The sequence below is a fragment of the Bubalus kerabau genome, chromosome 4 (assembly GCF_029407905.1).
Source record: "Bubalus kerabau isolate K-KA32 ecotype Philippines breed swamp buffalo chromosome 4, PCC_UOA_SB_1v2, whole genome shotgun sequence".
NCBI lineage: Eukaryota > Metazoa > Chordata > Mammalia > Artiodactyla > Bovidae > Bubalus > Bubalus kerabau.
Window position 1 is genome coordinate 58,404,620 of NC_073627.1, and position 18,941 is coordinate 58,423,560.

At 41.4% G+C, this 18,941-nt stretch overlaps 1 pseudogene; it reads left to right on the forward strand.

Annotated features, from left to right (window-relative positions):
• The first annotated feature begins 1,523 nt into the window (after window positions 1-1,523).
• Window positions 1,524-2,087, forward strand: LOC129650883 (NEDD8-conjugating enzyme UBE2F-like; annotated as a pseudogene).
• The last annotated feature ends 16,854 nt before the right edge of the window (window positions 2,088-18,941 follow it).

Sequence of the window (18,941 nt, forward strand, 5' to 3'; positions counted from 1 at the left end):
TGTGTGTTGTATATCAATATTTCCCTTTAACAAATAGTTTTTAAAAGACTAAGTGAAATGTCCATAGATGCAGAGAAAGTAAGTATTACAGTCAGGATTCAAATTCAAATCTTTCTAATTCTAGACATTTCTCATAACTACATAGGGAGATTTTGAAATACTTTCTCCCCTTTAGTAATTTGACAAATTGTACTTTCTAAAACACGGCCACGACAGTACCTCTCACCCCACATAAGCCCCTGTGTCGTGACTGTGACAGTCACACCAGCGAGAGGCAGTGCCTACGTCCCCTCATCGTCAGCTAAGGGTAGCCTCTGCCCACACCCAGAAGTGATATGCTGTAACTCCTGGGACCAAGTCACAGAAGAGAACACTGCTTCCTGTTCCTCTGGAGGCTTGTCTCAGTTTCTAGACACCATGACGTGAGGAAGGCCAAGAAGCCTTGGAGGGCATCCAAAGGCCCTAGTCCACATCCTGGGCTGAATTCCTGGCTGGCAGGCAGAACTAGCTTGCCAGCCATGCAAGTGCATCATCTTGAAAGTAGATCCTCTAACCCACGGTTTCCATACTCCGTAGAGTTGCCCCAGCAAACACTGCATGGAACAGAGGTGAGCTGGCTTCACTGAGCCCTGCATAAGTTACAGATCCACAAGCAAAACAAATAATGGTTGTTGTTTCAAGCCGCTAAGCTTTGGGGTGGTTTGTTAAGCAGTACTAGATAACTAAAACAGAAGACATACATTCTATACAGCAAAGGTGAAAAAATTCAACTAACAATTAGGTTTTTGAATATATAGATTACATGTATTAATACAAAACATTGACAAAGCAAAAAGACAATCTACTGAATGGGAGAAAATATTTGCAAATGATATGACAGATAAGAGGTTAATATCCAACATATATAAACAGCTTGTATAACTCAATAAAAAAAAAAAAAAACAAAAAAACACCTCAGTTGAAAAATGAGCAGTAGAACTGAATAGACATTTTCCAAAGAGGAAATGCAGGTGGCCAACAGGCACATGAAAAGATGCTCACCTTCGACAATCATCTAGGAAATGCAAATCAAAACCTCAATGAGATACCACCTCACACCTGTCAGAACGGCCATCATCCAAAAGAACACAAATAACAAATGTTGGCAAGGACGTGGGAAAAGGGAACCTTGTTACACTGTTGGCAGGAATGTACTTTGGTGAAGCCACTGTGGAAAACAGTAAGGTGATTACTGAAAAAAATAAAAATAGAATTACCGTATGATCCAGCAATTCCACTCCTGGGTGTATATTCAAAAAAAAAAAAAACACTAATTCAAAAAGACAAATGCACTGCAATGTTCATAGCAGCATTATTTGTAATTGCCAAGATATGGAAACAACCTAAGTGTCTGTCAACAGATGAAAGGATAAAGAAGATGTGGCACAGGTGAGGGGCTGAGTCTAGACATCCCCTGCCCACCATGGTGCTGGGCACTGGCCTACCTTGCCTGTCTCTGGGGGCCCAGGATAAATATAGCAGTGATGTTGATGCTGGCAAGCAAACTGAAGCACTAGGACAGTCTCAAAGGTCCTGGGAGTCAGCTACAGCCTCTGACTTCAATTGGTGGGTTTCTTTGACAGACAGGCTGTTTGTTAAATAGGTTGCAGAACTTAAAGCTAATTTACCTTATAGGTGTAAAGTGCATTTTTCTGACCCAAGCGAGCTTCATCGCTTTCAGCTGTCACCCCAGATAAGGGTTACTAACAGGTCGGAAAATTTCAGTTTGAAGCTGAAGTTTTCGATGCATACAACACAGTGCCTCCCAAAGTGAACTGTGTGACCCAGGTCTGGCACCCCAAGTCCACAGGAAAAGGTGAGATATGTCTCAGGGCACTGACTGGACCCCCACAAGGACGCTGAAGGATGGTTTTTGGGGACTAAACTCTGTTTACTGATCCTTTGAATTTTGGTGATCCACTGGATATAGAAGCTGCAGAACATCATTTAGGGGACAAGAAGGTCTTCTAGAATAAAGGGGAAGACTAATTAAACGTTACACCAGAGGATACGGGGAAAGGACTGCATGGCCCTGGACTGTGCCTTAGAAGTTGGTCTCCAACTGAAACTGACTGAGCCTCCTCCCCAGTCCTCAGCTCCCCTCAGGTCCACTGGGCCATCCGAGTCCTGTGACCACGTTGTCCTGAGGAAGAGCCTCTTCCAGGCCACCCATTGCAGACAGAGAGTTCTACATAAATATAGCCAGAAAATATATTTGGGGTTCTAAAAGAGTTATCTGCTTACCTTAACATGCTTATTTTTTGAAACTATACTGCATGGACTGTTGATGAGATTCTCAAGAAGTTGTAAGGAACTCAACATTGAGGCTTTAGCTTGTTTTCCCCCTCTCAGAGTTAGTTCTTGCACGGTTGCTGCTAAGGATGTGCTCAGCGCAGTTCACAGATCGGCACTCAGAACCCCGCTACAGACTGTGATTGGAGGCGAATTCTCCTAGCTGCTCCCATGAATGTCGGCCTTATTTAGATGCCGTGAAGCTTCCCAGAGTACAGTCATTCACTGTAGAGCTCTTATTGCAATGTGTATTTTACTGAATTTGGAAGAAATAATGCATGTTCCAGAGCTTTCCCTTGTGGTTCTGAGGGTGAAGAGTCTGCCTGCAGTGCAGGAGACCTGGGTTCGATCCTTAGGTTGAGAAGATCCCCTAGAAGAGGGCATGGTGATCCCCTCCAGTATTCTTGCCTGGAGAATCCCCATGGACAGAGGAGCCTGGCGGGCCTCAGTCCATGGGGTCTCAAAGAGTCAGACACAGCTGAGTGACTGCCCGCAGCACGGCAATCCATGTCCCAAGAGTTCCCGGTGCTGGAGAAGAGACTACGGCAGGCCCTGGGCACTGCACACTGGGACCGCTGGTGATTGGAGGCTAGGAGCCAGCAGAGAGGTCTGGCAGTGACTGTGGTGGCCTGGCATGTAACGTGGTCTCCCTGCAATGTCATCTCCTCAGTGGATGCAGTACCCTTTCACTGATACCACTGTGAGTCCTACAAGATCTCCTCTCCCCCTTGCAGGACTCACTTGTCTGATGTATTTTTGGGTGCTGGATTCTCATCCCCTGAACCTCAGCCTCAACCTCCTCACAATGAGTGGTTTCCAGGTGATACATGGTGTTTGACAGGAAAAGATTTTGTCTCTTAAAAAATAAAGAAGAAGAAATGAAATAAAGTGGAATGAAATGCTACCTGGTCATACAAAAGAATGAAATTTTGCCCTTTGCAGCAATACGGATGGACTTGGAGGATATTATGCTAAGGGAAATAAGTCAGAGAGAGACTGATGACTGTATGCTATCACTTATATGTGGAATCTAAAGTAGAACAAGCTAATTACTATAATGAGAAAGAAGCAGACTTACAGGCACAGAGAACAAACTAGTGGTTACCAGTTTAGGGAGAAAAGTGGGGAGGGGGATGAAAAGGTACAAACTATTAGGTATAAAATAGACTACAATGACATATTGGACAGCATGTGGAACACAGGCAATGTTTTATAACTAAAAATGGAGTATAAGCTTTAAGATTGTGAGTGAGTATAGTGTATACCTGTAACTTACATAGTATCAGGCATCATCTATCAGATCAGATCAGATCAGATCAGTCACTCAGTCGTGTCTGACTCTTTGAGACCCCATGAATCCCAGCATGCCAGGCCTCTCTGTCCATTGCCAACTCCCGGAGTTCACTCAGACTCATGTCCATCGAGTCAGTGATGCCATCCAGCCATCTCATCCTCTGTCGTCCCCTTCTCATCCTGTCCCCAATCCCTCCCAACATCAGAGTCTTTTCCAATGAGTCAACTCTTTACATGAGGAGGCCAAAGTACTGGAGTTTCAGCTTTAGCATCATTCCTTCCAAAGAAATCCCAGGGCTGATCTCCTTCAGAATGGACTGGTTGGATCTCCTTGCAGTCCAAGGGACTCTCAAGAGTCTTCTACAACACCACTGTTCAAAAGCATCAATTCTTCGGTGCTCAGCCTTCTTCACAGTCCAACTCTCACATCCATACATGACCACAGGAAAAACCATAGCCTTGACTAGATGAACCTTTGTTGGCAGAGTAATGTCTCTGCTTTTGAACATGCTATCTAGGTTGGTCATAACTTTCCTTCCAAGGAGTAAGCGTCTTTTAATTTCATGGCTGCAGTCACCATCTGCAGTGATGTTGGAGCCCAGAAAAATAAAGTCTGACACTGTTTCCACTGTTTCCCCATCTATTTCCCATGAAGTGGTGGGACTGGATGCCTATACTTCAATATAAAATATTAATCTCATCCTGCAAAAGAAAATAATATAGTTATTTTACGCTACCTCTCACTAACCTATTACTGTTGTGGTTTACAACATCAATCCTCTCCTTAAAGAATTATATTTTTACATTTGCAGAATGCTTAAAAACATGCTTTTATGGTTCAGTTTTAGCTTTTTAAGCTATGTCTTTACTATTCTTACAAAAAGGCAAAACAGTTGTCTGATGAGTCCTTAGAAATAGCTATGAAGAGAAGAGAAGTGAAAGGCAAAAGAGAAAAGGAAAGATATACCCATTTGATGCAGAGTTCCAAAGAATATCAAGGAGAGATAAGAAAGATTTCCTCAGCTGTCAATGCAAAGAAAAAGGGGAAAACAACAGAATGGGAAAGACTAGAGATCTCATCAAGACAATTAGAGATACCAAGGGAACATTTCATGCAAAGATGGGCTCCATAAAGGACAGAAATGATATGGACCAAACAGAAGCAAAAGATATTAAGAAGAGGTGGCAAGAATATGCAGAAGAACTGTACAAAATAGATCTTCATGACCCAGATAATCACGATGGTATGACCACTCACCTAGAGCCAGACATCCTGGAATGTGAAGTCAAGTGGGCCTTAGAAAGCATCACTATGAACAGAGCTAGTGGAGGGGATGGAATTACAGTTGAGCTATTTCAAATCCTCAAAGATGATGCTCCGAAAGTGCTGCACTCAATATGCCAGCAAATATGCCAGTGGCCACAGGACAGGAAAAGGTCAGTTTTCACTCCAATCCCAAAGAAAGGCAATGCCAAAGAATGCTCAAACTACCGCACAATTGCACTCATCTCACACGCTAGTAAAGTAATGCTCAAAATTCTCCAAGCCAGGCTTCAGCAATACATGAACCATGAACTTCCTGATGTTCAAGCAGGTTTTAGAAAAGGCAGAGGAACCAGAGATCAAATTGCCAACATCTGCTTGATCATAGAAAAAGGAAGAGAGTTCCAGAAAAACATCTAATTCTGCTTTATTGACTATGCGAAAGCTTTTGACTGTGTGGATCACAATAAACTGTAGAAAATTCTGAAAGAGATGGGAATACCAGACCACCTGACCTGCCTCTTGAGAAACCTATATGCAGGTCAGGAAGCAACAGTTAGAACTGAACATGGAACAGCAAACTGGTTCCAAATAGGAAAAGGAGTTTGTCAAGGCTGTATATTATCACCCTGCTTATTTAACTTATATGCCGAGTACATCATGAGAAACGCTGGGCTGGAATAAGCACAAGCTGGAATCAAGATTGCCAGAAGAAATATCAATAACCTCAGATATGCAGATGACACCACCCTTATTGGCAGAAAGTGAAGAGGAACTAAAAAGCCTCTTGATGAAAGTGAAAGAGGAGAGTGGAAAAATTGGCTTAAAGATCAACATTCAGAAAATGAAGATCATGGCATCTGGTCCCATCACTTCATGGGAAATAGATGGGGAAACAGTGGAAACAGTGTCAGACTTTATTTTTGGGGGCTCCAAAATCACTGCAAATGGTGATTGCAGCCATGAAATTAAAAGACGCTTACTCCTTGGAAGGAAAGTTATGACCAACCTAGCTAGATAGCATATTGAAAAGCAGAGACATTACTTTGCTGACAGAGGTCCATCTAGTCTAAGGCTATGGTTTTTCCAGTGGTCAGGCATGGATGAGAGAGTTGGACTGTGAAGAAAGCTGAGCATGGAAGAATTGATGCTTTTGAACAGTGGTGTTGGAGAAGACTCTTGAGAGTCCCTTGGACTGCAAGGAGATCCAACCAGTCCATCCTAAAGGAGATCAGTCCTGGCTGTTCACTCGAAGGACTGATGCTGAAACTGAAATTCCAATACTTTGGCCACCTCATGCGAAGAGTTGACTCATTGGATAAGACCCTGATGCTGGGAGGGATTGGGGGTGGGAGAAGAAGGGGACAACAGAGAATGAGATGGCTGGATGGCATCACCAGCCATCAATGGACGTGCATTTGGGTAAGCTCCAAGAGTTGGTGATGGACAGGGAGGCCTGGCATGCTGGGATTCATGGGATAGCAAAGAGTAGGACATGAATGAGTGACTGAACTGAACTGAATAGAGTGATGTTGAGCATCTTTTCATGTGTTCATTAGTCACCTGCATGCCTTCTTTGGAGAAATATTGTTTCGTTTTTTGTCCCAGTTTTTGATTGGGTTTCTGGCATTGAGCTTCATGAGCTGCTTGTATATTTTGGAGATTAATTCTTTGTCAGTTCTTTCATTTGTATTATTTTCTCCCATTCTAAGAGCTGTCTTCTAACCTTGCTTAGTTCTCTTTGTTGTGCAAAAGCTTTTAAGTTTAATTAGATCCCATTTGTTCATTTTTGTTTTTACTCCCATTACTCCAGGAGGTGAGTCATACAGGATCTTGCTGTGATTTATGCCGGAGCTTGTTTGGCCCATGTTTTCCTCTAGAAGCTTAATAGTTTCTGGTCTTACATTTAGGTCTTTAATCCATTTTAAGTTTATTTTTGTGTATGGTGATAGAAAGTGTTCTAGTTTTATTCGTTTACATGTAGTTGACCTGTTTTCCCAGCACCACTCACTGAAGAGCCTGTCTTTTGTCCATTGTATATTTTTACTTTCTTTGTCAAAGGTAGGTTGTCCATAGGTGTGTTGATTTATCTCTGGGTTTTCTATTTCATTCCATTGATCTATATTTCTGTCTTTGTGCCTGGACCATACTGTCTTGATAACTGTAGCTCTGTAGTATAGTCTGAAGTCAGGAAGGTTGATTCCTCCAGTTCCATTTTTCTTTCTCAAGATTTCTTTGGCTATCCAGGGGTTTGTGTTTCCATACAAATTGTGAAATTACTTGTTCTAGTTCTGTGAAAAATACCATTGGTATTTTGATAGAGATTGCATTGAATCCATAGATTGCTTTGGGTAGTATATTCCTTTTCACTATATTGATTCTTCCAATCCAAGAACATGATATATTTCTCCATTTACTTATGTTATCTTTGAGTTCTTTCATCAGTGTTTTATTACTTTCTGTATACAGGTATTAAGTATCTTATACTTTTGTTTTCACAGTGGTGAATGGGATTGTTTCCTTGATTCCTCTTTCAGATTTTTCATTGTTAGTGTATAGCAATGCAAGGGATTTCTGTGTATTAATTTTATATCCTGAAACTGCATTCATTCGTTAGCTCTAGCAATGTTCTCGTGGCACCTTTACAGTTGTCTATGTAGAGGATCAGGTTATCTGCAAACAGAATTTTGCTTCTTCTTTTCCAATATAGATGCCTTTAGTCTCTTTTTCTTCTCTGATTGCTGTGGCTAGGACTTCCAAAACTGTGTTGAATAGTAGTGGTGAGAGTGGGTACCCTTGTCTTGTTCCTGATTTTAGAGGTAATAACTTTCAATTTGTTGCCATTGAGGATAATGTTTGCTGTGGGTTTGTCATATATGGCTTTTATTATGTAGAGATATGTTCCCTCTATGCCTATTTTCTGGAGAGTTTATCATAAATGGGTGCTGGATTTTGTCAAAGACTTTCTCTACATCTATTGAAATAATCATATGGCTTTTATCTTTCAATTTGTTAATATGGTGTATCACATTGATTGATTTGCCATATTGAAGAATCCTTGCATCCCTGGAATAAAGCCAGCTTGATCCTGATGCATAATCTTTTTAATATGTTGTTGAATTCTGTTTCCTAGTATTTTGTTGTGGATTTTTGCTTCCATTTTCATCAGAGTTATTGGCTTTTAGTTTTCCTTTTAGGTGGTGTGTTTGTCTGGTTTTGATACCAAGGTGATGGTGGCCTTGTAGAATGAGTTTGGGAGTTTTCCTTCCTCTGCAATTTTCTGGAATGCTTTGAGGAAGACAGGTGTTCAGTTCAGTCCAGTTCAGTTGCTTAGTCATGTCCAACTCTTTGAGACCCCATGGACTACAACACACCAGGCTTCCTCCATCACCAACTTGCAGAGCTTGCTCAAATTCATGTCCATCAAGTTGGTGATGCCATCCAACCATCTCATCCTCTGTCATCCCCTTCTCCTCCTGCCTTCAATCTTTCCCAGCATCAGGGTCTTTTCCAATGGGTCAGTTCTTTGCATCAGGTGGCCAAAGTACTTGAGTTTCAACTTCAGCAGCAGTCCTTCCAATGACTATTCAGGGCTTATTTCCTTTAGGATTGACTGGTTGGATCTCCTTGCAGTCTAGGCTATTCTCAAGAGTCTTCTGTAACACCACAATTTGAAAGCATCAGTTTTTTGACACTCAGCCTTCATGAAGATCCAACTTTCACATCTATACATGACTACTGGAAAAATCAATATGAAAAGGATAGGTGTAAACTCTTCTCTAAATTTTTGGTAGAATTCACCTGTGAAGCCATCTGGTTCCAGATTTTTGTTGGAAGATTTTTTATTACAGTTTCGATTTCTAGGCTTGTGATTGGTCTGTTCAATTTTTCTATTTCTTCCTCATTCAGTTTTGGAGGTTATATATTTGAAGAATTTGTCCATTTCTTCCAAGCTGTCCATTTTATTGGCATATAGTTGCTCAGAGCAATCTCTTATGATCGTTTGTATTTCTGTGTTGTATTTTTGCATTTTCATTTCTAATTATATTGATTTGAGTTTTCTCTCTTTTCTTCCTCAATGAATCTGGCTAATGGTTTGTCTATTTTGTTTATCTTCTTGAGGAACCAGCTTTTAGTTTTATTGATCATTGTTATAGTCTTCATTTCTTTTTCAGTTATTTCTGCTCTGATTTTTACGATGTCTTTCCTTCTACTAACTTTGAGGGGTTTTGCTCTACTTTGTCTAGTTGCTTTACGTTTAAAGTTAGGTTGCTTATTTGACGTTTCTTTTGTTTCTTGAGGTAGGCTTATTTGCTATGAACTTCCCTCTTAACACTGCTTTTCAGTTCAGTTCAGTTCAGCCGCTCAGTCGTGTCCGACTCTTTGAGACCCCATGAATCTCAACATGCCAGGCCTCCCGGTCCATCACCAACTCCCGGAGTCCACTCAGACTCACATCCATCGAGTCGGTGATGCCATCCAGCCATTTCATCCTCTGTCGTCCCCTTCTGCTCCTGTCCCCCAATCCCTCCCAGCATCAGAGTCTTTTCCAGTGAGTCAACTCTTCGCATGAGGTGGCCAAAGTACTATAGTTTCAGCTTCAGTATCATTCCTTCCAAAGAAATCCCAGGGCTGATCTTCAGAATGGATTGGTTGGATCTCCTTGCAGTCCATAGGACTCTCAAGAGTCTTGTCCAACACCACTGTTCAAAAGCATCAATTCTTCGGCGATCAGCTTTCTTCACAGTACAACTCTCACATCCATACATGACCACTGGAAAAACTATAGCCTTGACTAGATGGACCTTTGTTGGCAAAGTAATGTCTCTGCTTTTCAATATGCTATCTAGGTTGGTCATAACTTTTCTTCCAAGGAGTAAGCACATTTTAATTTCATGGCTGCAATCACCATCTGCAGGGATTTTGGAGCCCAAAAAAATAAAGTCTGACACTGTTTCCACTGTTTCCTCATCTATTTCCCATGAAGTGATTGGACCAGATGCCATGATCTTCGTTTTCTGACTGTTGAGTTTTAAGCCAACTTTTTCACTCTTTTATCGAATCCCATAAGTTATGGGGTTGTTTTCATTATCATTTGTTTCTATGCATATTTTGATTTCCTTTTTGATCTCTTCAATGATCTATTGGTTATTCAGAAGAGTGTTGTTTAAGCTCCATATGTTTGTTTTTTATAGCTTTTTTTCTTTCCTGTTCAGTTCATTTCAGTTACTCAGTTCATAGTCACTAAGTCTGACTATGACTCCAAGTAATGCAACACAACAAGCTTCCTTGTCCATCATCAACTTTCCAAGCTTTCTCAAACTCATGTCCATTCAGTTGGTGATGCCATCCAACCATCTCATGCTCTGTCATTCCCATCTCCTCTTGCCTTTAATCTTTCTCAGCATCAGGGTCTTTTCCAGTGAGTCAGTTCTTTGCATCAGATGGCCAAATTATTGGAGCTTCAGCTTCCACATCAGTCTTATAGCATCGTGATCAGAAAGATGCTTGAAATGACTTCATGTATTTTTTTTTTTTTAATTTACCAAAGTTAGATTCGTGGCCCAGGATGTGATCTATCCTGGAGAATGTTCCATGTGCACGTGAGAAAAAGATGAAATCCATGTTTTTGGGTGAAATGCAACTTCACTTTCACTTTTCACTTTCATACATCAGTGAAGGAAATGGCAACCCACTCCAGTGTTCTTGCCTGGAGAATCCCAGCGACGGTGGAGCCTGGTGGGCTGCCGTTTATGGGGTCACACAGAGTTGGACCTGACTGAAGCGACTTAGCAGCAGCAGCAGCAGCCCTGTAGATATCAATTAGATCTAACTGGTCCAATGTGTGGCTTAAAGCTTATGTTTATGTGTTTATTTTCTGTCTGGATGAGAGTAGGGGTATGAGTAGGGGATTCGAGCCCCTATTATTATTTTGTTACTGTTAATTGCCACTTTAATAGTTGTTGGCATTTGCCTTATGTTTTGAGGTGCTCCTATGTTGGGTGCATATATATTCACAATTGTTTTATCTTCTTCTTGGATTGACCCCTTGATTATTATGTAGTGCCTTATTTTGTCACTTATAACACTCTTTAATTAAAGTCTATTTTATGTGATATGAGTATTGCTACTCCCATTTTCTTTTGGTCTCCATTTGCATGAAATATCATTTTCCAGTCCCTCACATTCAGTCTGCATGTGCCCCTAGGTTTGAGGTGGGTCTCTTGTAGACAGCATATAATGGGGTCTTGTTTTTTGTTTTTTGTTTTTTTATCCATTCACCCAGTCTTTGTCTTTTGTTTGGAGCATTTAGCCCATTTACATTTAAGATAATTATTGATAAGTGTGATCCTGTTACCATTTACTTTATTATTTTGGGTTCATTTTAAAAAACCCAGAGGGATTGTATGGGGAGGGAAGAGGGAGGTTTCAGGATGAGGAACACATGTATACCTGTGGCGGATTCATTTTGATATATGGCAAAACCAATACAATATTGTCAAGTTAAAAAATTAAATTAAATTAAAAATGAAGAAAAAAATTAAAAAAAACTTTTCTGTGTATCCTGTCTAGAGAAGATCCTTTAGCATTTGTGGAAGAGCTGGTTTGGTGCTGCTAAATTCTCTCAACTTCTGCTTGTCTGTAAAGATATTGATTTTTCCTTCAAAACTGATTAAGATCCTTGCTGTAGAGTAATCTTGGTTTTAGGTTTTTTACTTCCATCACCTTAGGTAAATCCTGCCATTCCCTTCTGGACTGCAGGGTTTCTGTTGAAAGATCAGCTGCTATTCTTATGGGGATTCCTTGTGTGTTATTTGTTGCTTTTTCCTTGCTGCTTTTAATATTTGCTCTTTGTGTTTAATTTTTTAAATTTGGTTAATAGGTGTCTTGGCAAGATTTGCTTTGGGTTGATTCTGTATGGGAGTCCCTGGGCTACTTGGACTTGGGTGGCTATTCCCTTCCCCATTTTAGAAAAGTTTTCAGCAACTATCTCAAGTATTTTCTCATGCCCTTTCCTTTGTCTTCTTGTGGGACACCTATGATTCAAATCATGGGGCATTTAACATTGTCCCGGAGGTCTCTGAAGCTGTCCTCATTTCCTTAAATTCTTTTTTCTTTTTTTGGTCTGCCTCATTTATCTTCACAATTCTATCTTCCAGCTCACTTTTATTCTGCCTAAGTTATTCCACTGTTGATTCCCTCTAGAGTGTTTCTAGTACAGTTATTGCATTGTTCTTTACTGATTGACTATTCTTTATTTCTTCTAGGCCTTTGTTAAACATTTATTGCATCTTCTCAATCCTCATCTCTATTTATCTGTAACTGCATTTTATTGTCAAGATTTTGGATAACCTTTGTTATCATTAATCTGAATTTTTTAAAGGTAGATTCCCTATCTCTTCCTCTTTTATTTGCTCTGGTGAGTTTTTATCATGTTCCTTCACCTGCTATATAGTTCTCTGCCTTTTCAATGTGCTTAGTTTGCTGTGTTTGGGGTCTCCTTTATCAGGCTGGAGGTTTATAGTTCCTCTTAATTGTGGAGTCTGATCCCTGTGGGTGGGGTTGGACCCGTGGCTTATGAAGGTTTCCAGGTTGGGGGAACTTGTGTCTGCATTCTTGTGGATGGAGCTGGATTTCATCTCTCCAGAGGACAACGTGTGCCCAGTAGTGAATTTTGAGGTGTCTATGGGTTTGGTATTTAGAGAGTCAAGTCTTAGGTAGGTTGATAAGAAGACTGGGATCCCCAAGAGGGGAAAGGGATCTGGGGCTCTCAAGGAGGGAAAAGGACTTTTTTTTTTTTTTTTCTTTAAGACCAGAGAAAGTGATAACACAACAAAACAACTTATCTTGCTCAAGGATATGTTTTTCCTTAAACTCTGTACCAGTGATTATGTAACAACAACGTACCATTCTTGACTAACATGAAAGATGGCAGAGTAGAAGGACATGCACTCATCTTCTCCTACAAGAACTTCAAAATTACAATTCATTCTGAAGAACCATCAACATAAGACTGTTATATCCCACCAAAAAAGATACCCCAAGTCCAGCACAAAGGAGAAGCCCCAGCAAGATGGTAGGAGGGGTGAAATCATGTTTAGAATCAACCCCATACCCACCAGAGACACTCAGAGGGCTCAAACAATACCTTGTGTGCACCAAGACCTAGACTCCCCATAGAGACTCAGCCAGACCTGCCTTTGAGTGTTTGAGTGTCAACTGCAGAGGTATGGGTCAGCAGTGGCCTGCTGTGAGAGTAGAGGCTCTGGGTGCAGCAGACCTGGGTCTCACAGTGTGTGGCATAGCCCTCTTGGAGGAGGTTGACATTAATCCCACCACAAAGCCACCAGTAGATAATCCACAAACTGCAGAACAATTACCAAATAAATTCTCACAATGATAAGAAAGTTCTGGGCCCTACAACAGATTCCCTAACCTGGGAATTTGACTTTTAAGGACAGTGGGATTTGATTACAGAACTTACACAGGACTAGGGAAACATACTCTTGGAGGGCACAAACAAAGTCTTGTGCACATCTGGACCCAGCAGAAAGAAGCACTGACCCCATGAGAGACTGACCCAGACTTGCCTGTGAGTGTCCAGGATTCTCTGGCAGGAACATGGGTGGGCAGTGGCTGCCTGAAGGTTTGCAGGCACTGAGTGTGACAGCACATGCACAGGACTTTTTGAAGGAGGCCCCTATTATCTTCATTACCTCCACCATAGTTTTGTATCAGGTCAAATAACAGGGAGGGAACACAGCCCCACCCATGAACAGAAAATTGGATTACAGATTTACTGAGCATGGCCCTGCCCATCAGAACAAGACCCAGTTTCTCCCTCAGTCAGTCTCTCCCACCAGGAAGCTTCCATAAGCCTCTTATCCTTATCTTTCAGAGGGCAGACTAATAACCAAATCACAGAAAACTAATCTAACTGATCACATGCACCACAGTCTTGTCTAACTCAATGAAAGTATGGGCCATGAACTATTGGGCCACCCAGATGGACGGGTCATGTTGGAGAGTTCTGACAAAACATGGCCCACTGGAGAAGAGAATGGCAAACCGCTTCAATATTCTTCCCTTGAGAACCCCATGAACAGTCAGTCAGTTCCGTCACTGAGTCGTGTCTGACTCTTTGCAAGTCCATGCACTGCAGCACCCCAGGCCTCCCTGTCCATCAACAACTCTTGGACTTTACTCAAACTCATGTCCATGGAGTCAGTGATGCCATCCAACCATCTCATCCTCTGTCGTCCCCTTCTCCTTCCACCTTAAATCTTTCCCAGCATCAGGGTCTTTTCCAAGGATTCAGTTATTCACACCAGGTGGCCACAGTATTGGAATTTCAGCTTCAACATCAGTCCTTCCAGTGAATATTCAGGACTGATTTCCTTTAGGATGGACTGGTTGGATCTCCTTACAGTCCAAGGGACTCTCATGGCTCTTCTCCCTCATCACAGTTTAAAAGCATCAATTCTTCGGTGCTCAGCTTTCTTTATTCTCCAATTCTCACATTCATATATGACTACTGGAAAAACCATAGCTTTGACAAGATGTACCTTTGTTGGCAAAGTAATGTCTCTGCTTTTTAACATGCTGTCTAGGTTCGTCCTAACTTTTCTTCCAAGGAGTAAGCATCTTTTAATTTCATTGCTGCAATCACCCTCTGCAGTGATCTTGGAGCCCCCAGAACTAAAGTCTGTCACAGTTTCCACTGTTTCCCCATCTATTTGCCATGAAGTGATGGGACCAGTTGCCATGATCTTAGTTTTCTGAGTGTTGAGCTTTAAGCCAACTTTTTCACTCTCCTCATTCACTTTCATCATGAGGCTCTTTAGTTCTTCTTCACTTTTGCCATAAGGGTGGTGTCAGTGGGTACTGGTAAGATCTTTCTATTGTTAGTTCTAATCCTATTATCTTAAAATGTCAATCACAAGAGTTTGGCAAGACCTTTACAAACTTGAGACATTCTTTTGATTTAGTGTAATAACGAATTGAAAAAGTATATAGCTCCCTTGTGAAGAGTAGCAATTCCCCGTCGCACTTCTTGTGTCTGTCAGAGGCTTTCCTTGTCTCATTTTACAGTTTGATAAATCTCTGCTACCCACAACTCTTGAGTGATCAAGTCTGGTCCCTAGTCCTGAAGCTAAATCTTCTTTGGAGATCATGATCACAAACACCATTGTTCACTGTAAGCTATCAGTATGGTTTTGATTGTCTTCTTATGTTCAGAGTTGTCTTCCAGTTTTTCTGGATTATTAGCTTTTGGTGTCTTGCACTGGACCTTGCTGACTTGGGTGGAGCTTGGTCTCATTGTAAGTATGGAGGCTTTTGGGTGGGCTTTTATCTACTAATGTTCCATGGGGTCAGGAGTTCTATGATGGTCCAAACTTCTGGAGTTGAGTCTCTTGCCTCTGGGTTTCGGTCCCCCTCTTACAGTAACATCAAGACTTCTCTGTCCGCACAGCACAGAAGACAAAACCCCTGGGTTAATGGTGAAACAACTCTCCACAGCCAGGACCACCTAAAGAGATTCACAGAGTTATACAGAAAAGAGAAGAGGGAGGTGGGAGATAGAGGTGATTGGGAGGAGAAAAGGGAGAGTCAAAGGGGAAGAGAGCAATCAAAGCAGTAATCAAATTCCTAAGTGAAAAAGGATACCAAAAACTGCACTCTTAAAGGCATAAAATTAATAACAAATGTCCAAAAGAAAAAATAAAAACCTGTCACAGAGATTAGACGTTCAAAATTACAATAAAAAAGCAAAACAAAACCAAACACAACAATTAAAAGTATATATATTGTGGGGTCAGTTCAGTGCCAGATAATTGCTTGGTCTGGCTTGTACTTGTTATCAAAGTCTACAATTGCCCCTCAAGTGCAGTCTCAGCTTAACTGTAGGATCTTAATATGCTGCACCTGCCACTTCCAGGACAGTTACTTATTATTTTCATTGCTTAGGTTGGCCTCCTCTGCTTGCAAATATTTTCAGTGTCTAATCTCCACCCAAGAAGGATGGGTCATGGTGGAGAGCTCTGACAGAATGTGGCCTACTGGAGAAGGGAATGGCAAACCACTTCAGTATTTTTGCCTTGAGATCCCCATGAATAGTATGAGATGGCAAAATGATAGGATCCTGAAAAGGGAACTCCCTGGGTCGGTAGGTGCCCAGTATGCTAATGGAGATCAGTGGAGAAATAATTCCAGAAAGAATGAAGGGATGGAGCCAAAGCAAAAAGAATACCCAGCTGTGGATGTGACTGGTGATAGAAGCAAGGGCCAATGCTGTAAACAGCAATAGTGCATAGGAATCTGGAATGTCAGGTCCATGAAGCAAGGCAAATTGGAAGTGGTCAAACAGGAGATGGCAAGAGTGAATGTCGACATTCTAGGAATCAGCGAACTACAGTGGCTGGAATGGGTGAATTTAACTCAGATGACCACTATATCTACTACTGTAGGCAGGAATCCCTCAGAAGAAATGGAGTAGCCATCATGGTCAACAAAAGAGTCTTAAATGCAGTACTTGGATGCAATCTCCAAAACGACAGAATGATCTCTGTTCATTTCCAAGGCAAACCATTCAATATCACGGTAATCCAAGCCTATGCCCCAACAAGTAAAGCTGAAGAAGCTGAAGCTGAACAGTTCTGTGAAGACCTACAAGACCTTTTAGAACCAACACCCAGAGAAGATGTCTTTTTCATTATAGGGGACTGGAATGCAAATGTAGGAAGTCAAGAAACACCTGGAGTAACAGGCAAATTTGGCCTTGGAGTATGGAATGAAGCAGGGCAAAGGCTAATAGAGTTTTGCCAAGAGAACACACTGGTCATAGCAAACACCCTCTTCCAACAACACAAGAGAAGACTCTACACATGGACATTACCAGATGGTCAACACTGAAATCAGATTGATTATAATCTTTGCAGGAACAGATGGAGAAGTTCTATAGAGTCAGCAAAAACTAGACTGGGAGCTGACTGTGGCTCAGAACATGAACTCCTTATTGCCAAATTCAGACTTAAATTGAAAAGTGTGGGGAAAACCACTAGACCATTCAGGTATGACCTAAATCAAATCCCTTATGATTATACAGTGGAAGTGAGAAATAGATTTAAGGGACTAGATCTGATAGACAGAGTGCCTGATGACCTATGGACAGAGGTTCATGACATGGTACAGGAGACAGGGATCAAAACCATCCCCATGGAAAAGAAATGCAAAAAAGCAAAATGGCTGTCTGAGGAGGTCTTACAAAGAGCTGTGAAAAGAAGAGAAGCAAAAAGCAAAGAAGAAAGGGAAAGGTATAACATCTGTGCGAGAGGGACAGGGTGGGAAGATTTGGGAGAATGGCATTGAAACATGTAAAATATCATGTATGAAACGAGTTGCCAGTCCAGGTTCGATGCACAATACTGGATGCTTGGGGCTAGTGCACTGGGACGACCCAGAGGGATGGTATGGGGAGGGAGGAAGGAGGAGGGTTCAGGATGGGGAACACATGTATACCTGTGGCGGATTCATTTTGATATTTGGCAAAACTAATACAGTTATATAAAGTTTAAAAAATAAAATAAAATTTAAAAATAAAATTTAAAAAAAAGCAAAGAAGAAAGGGAAAGATATAACATATGAATGCAGAGTTCCAAAGAATAGCAAGGAGAGATAAAAAAAATAAAAAATAAAAAGCCTTCCTCAGTGATCAATGCAAAGAAATAGAGGAAAACAATAGAATGGGAAAGGCTAGAGATCTCTTCAAGAAAATCAGAGATACCAAGGGAACATTTCATGCAAAGATGGGCTCGAAAAAGGACAGAAATGGTATGGACCTAAAGGAAGCAACAGTTAGAACCTGACATGGAACAAGAGACTGGTTTCAAATAGGAAAAGGAGTACGTCAAGGCTGTATATTTTCACCTTGCTTATTTAACTTCTATGCAGAGTACATGATGAGAAACGCTGGGCTGGAATAAGCACAAGCTGGAATCAAGATTGCTGGGAGAAATATCAATAACCTCAGATATGCAGATGACACCGCCCTTATGGCAGAAAGTGAAAAGGAACTAAAAAGCCTCTTGATGAAAGTGAAAGTGGAGAGTGAAAAAGTTGGCTTAAAGCTCAACATTCAGAAAATGAAGATCATGACATCTGGTCCCATCACTTCATGGCAAATAGATAGGGAAACAGTAGAAACAGTGTCAGACTTTATTTTGGGGGGCTCCAAAATCACTGCAGATGGTGACTGCAGCCATGAAATTAAAAGACGCTTATTCCTTGGAATGAAAGATAACCAAGCTAGATAGCATATTGAAAAGCAGAGACATTACTTTGCCAACAAAGGTTCGTCTAGTCAAGGCTATGGTTTTTCCTGTGGTCATGTATGGATGTGAGAGTAGGACTGTGAAGAAAGCTGATCGCCGAAGAATTGATGCTTTTGAACTGTGGTGTTGGAGAAGACTCTTGAGAGTCCTTTGGACTGCAAGGAGAGCCAATTAGTCCATTCTAAAGGAGATCGGTCCTGGGTATTCTTTGGAAGGAATGATGCTAAAGCTGAAACTCCAGTACTTTGGCCATCTCATGCAAAGAGTTGACTCATTGGAAAAGACTCTGATGCTGGGAGGGATTGGGGGCAGGAGGAGACGGGGACGATAGGGGATGAGATGGCTGGATGGCATGACTGACTCAATGGACATGAGTCTGAGTGAACTCCGGGAGTTGATGATGGACAGGGAGGCCTGGTGTGCTGTGATTCATGGGGTCGCAAAGAGTTGGACATGACTGAGCGACTGAACTGAACTGAACTGAACTGAACTTCACGTAGTCTGGCTGCTTGCTTGAATATAGGTCTGCACTCAAATAAAAAAAGAATATTTGTGTATCAGTCATGTTGGAATCCAAGGAACTTATTCATAGAGCGTGTAGGGTTCTACTCACAAATGATTAATATTGTTGCAAAAAGAGAGTGGGGGCTGTGTGTGTGTGGCTCAGAGAACCATCGGCTGCCTCTCCTGAGTAACTTATACAAGATCAATATTTATCAACG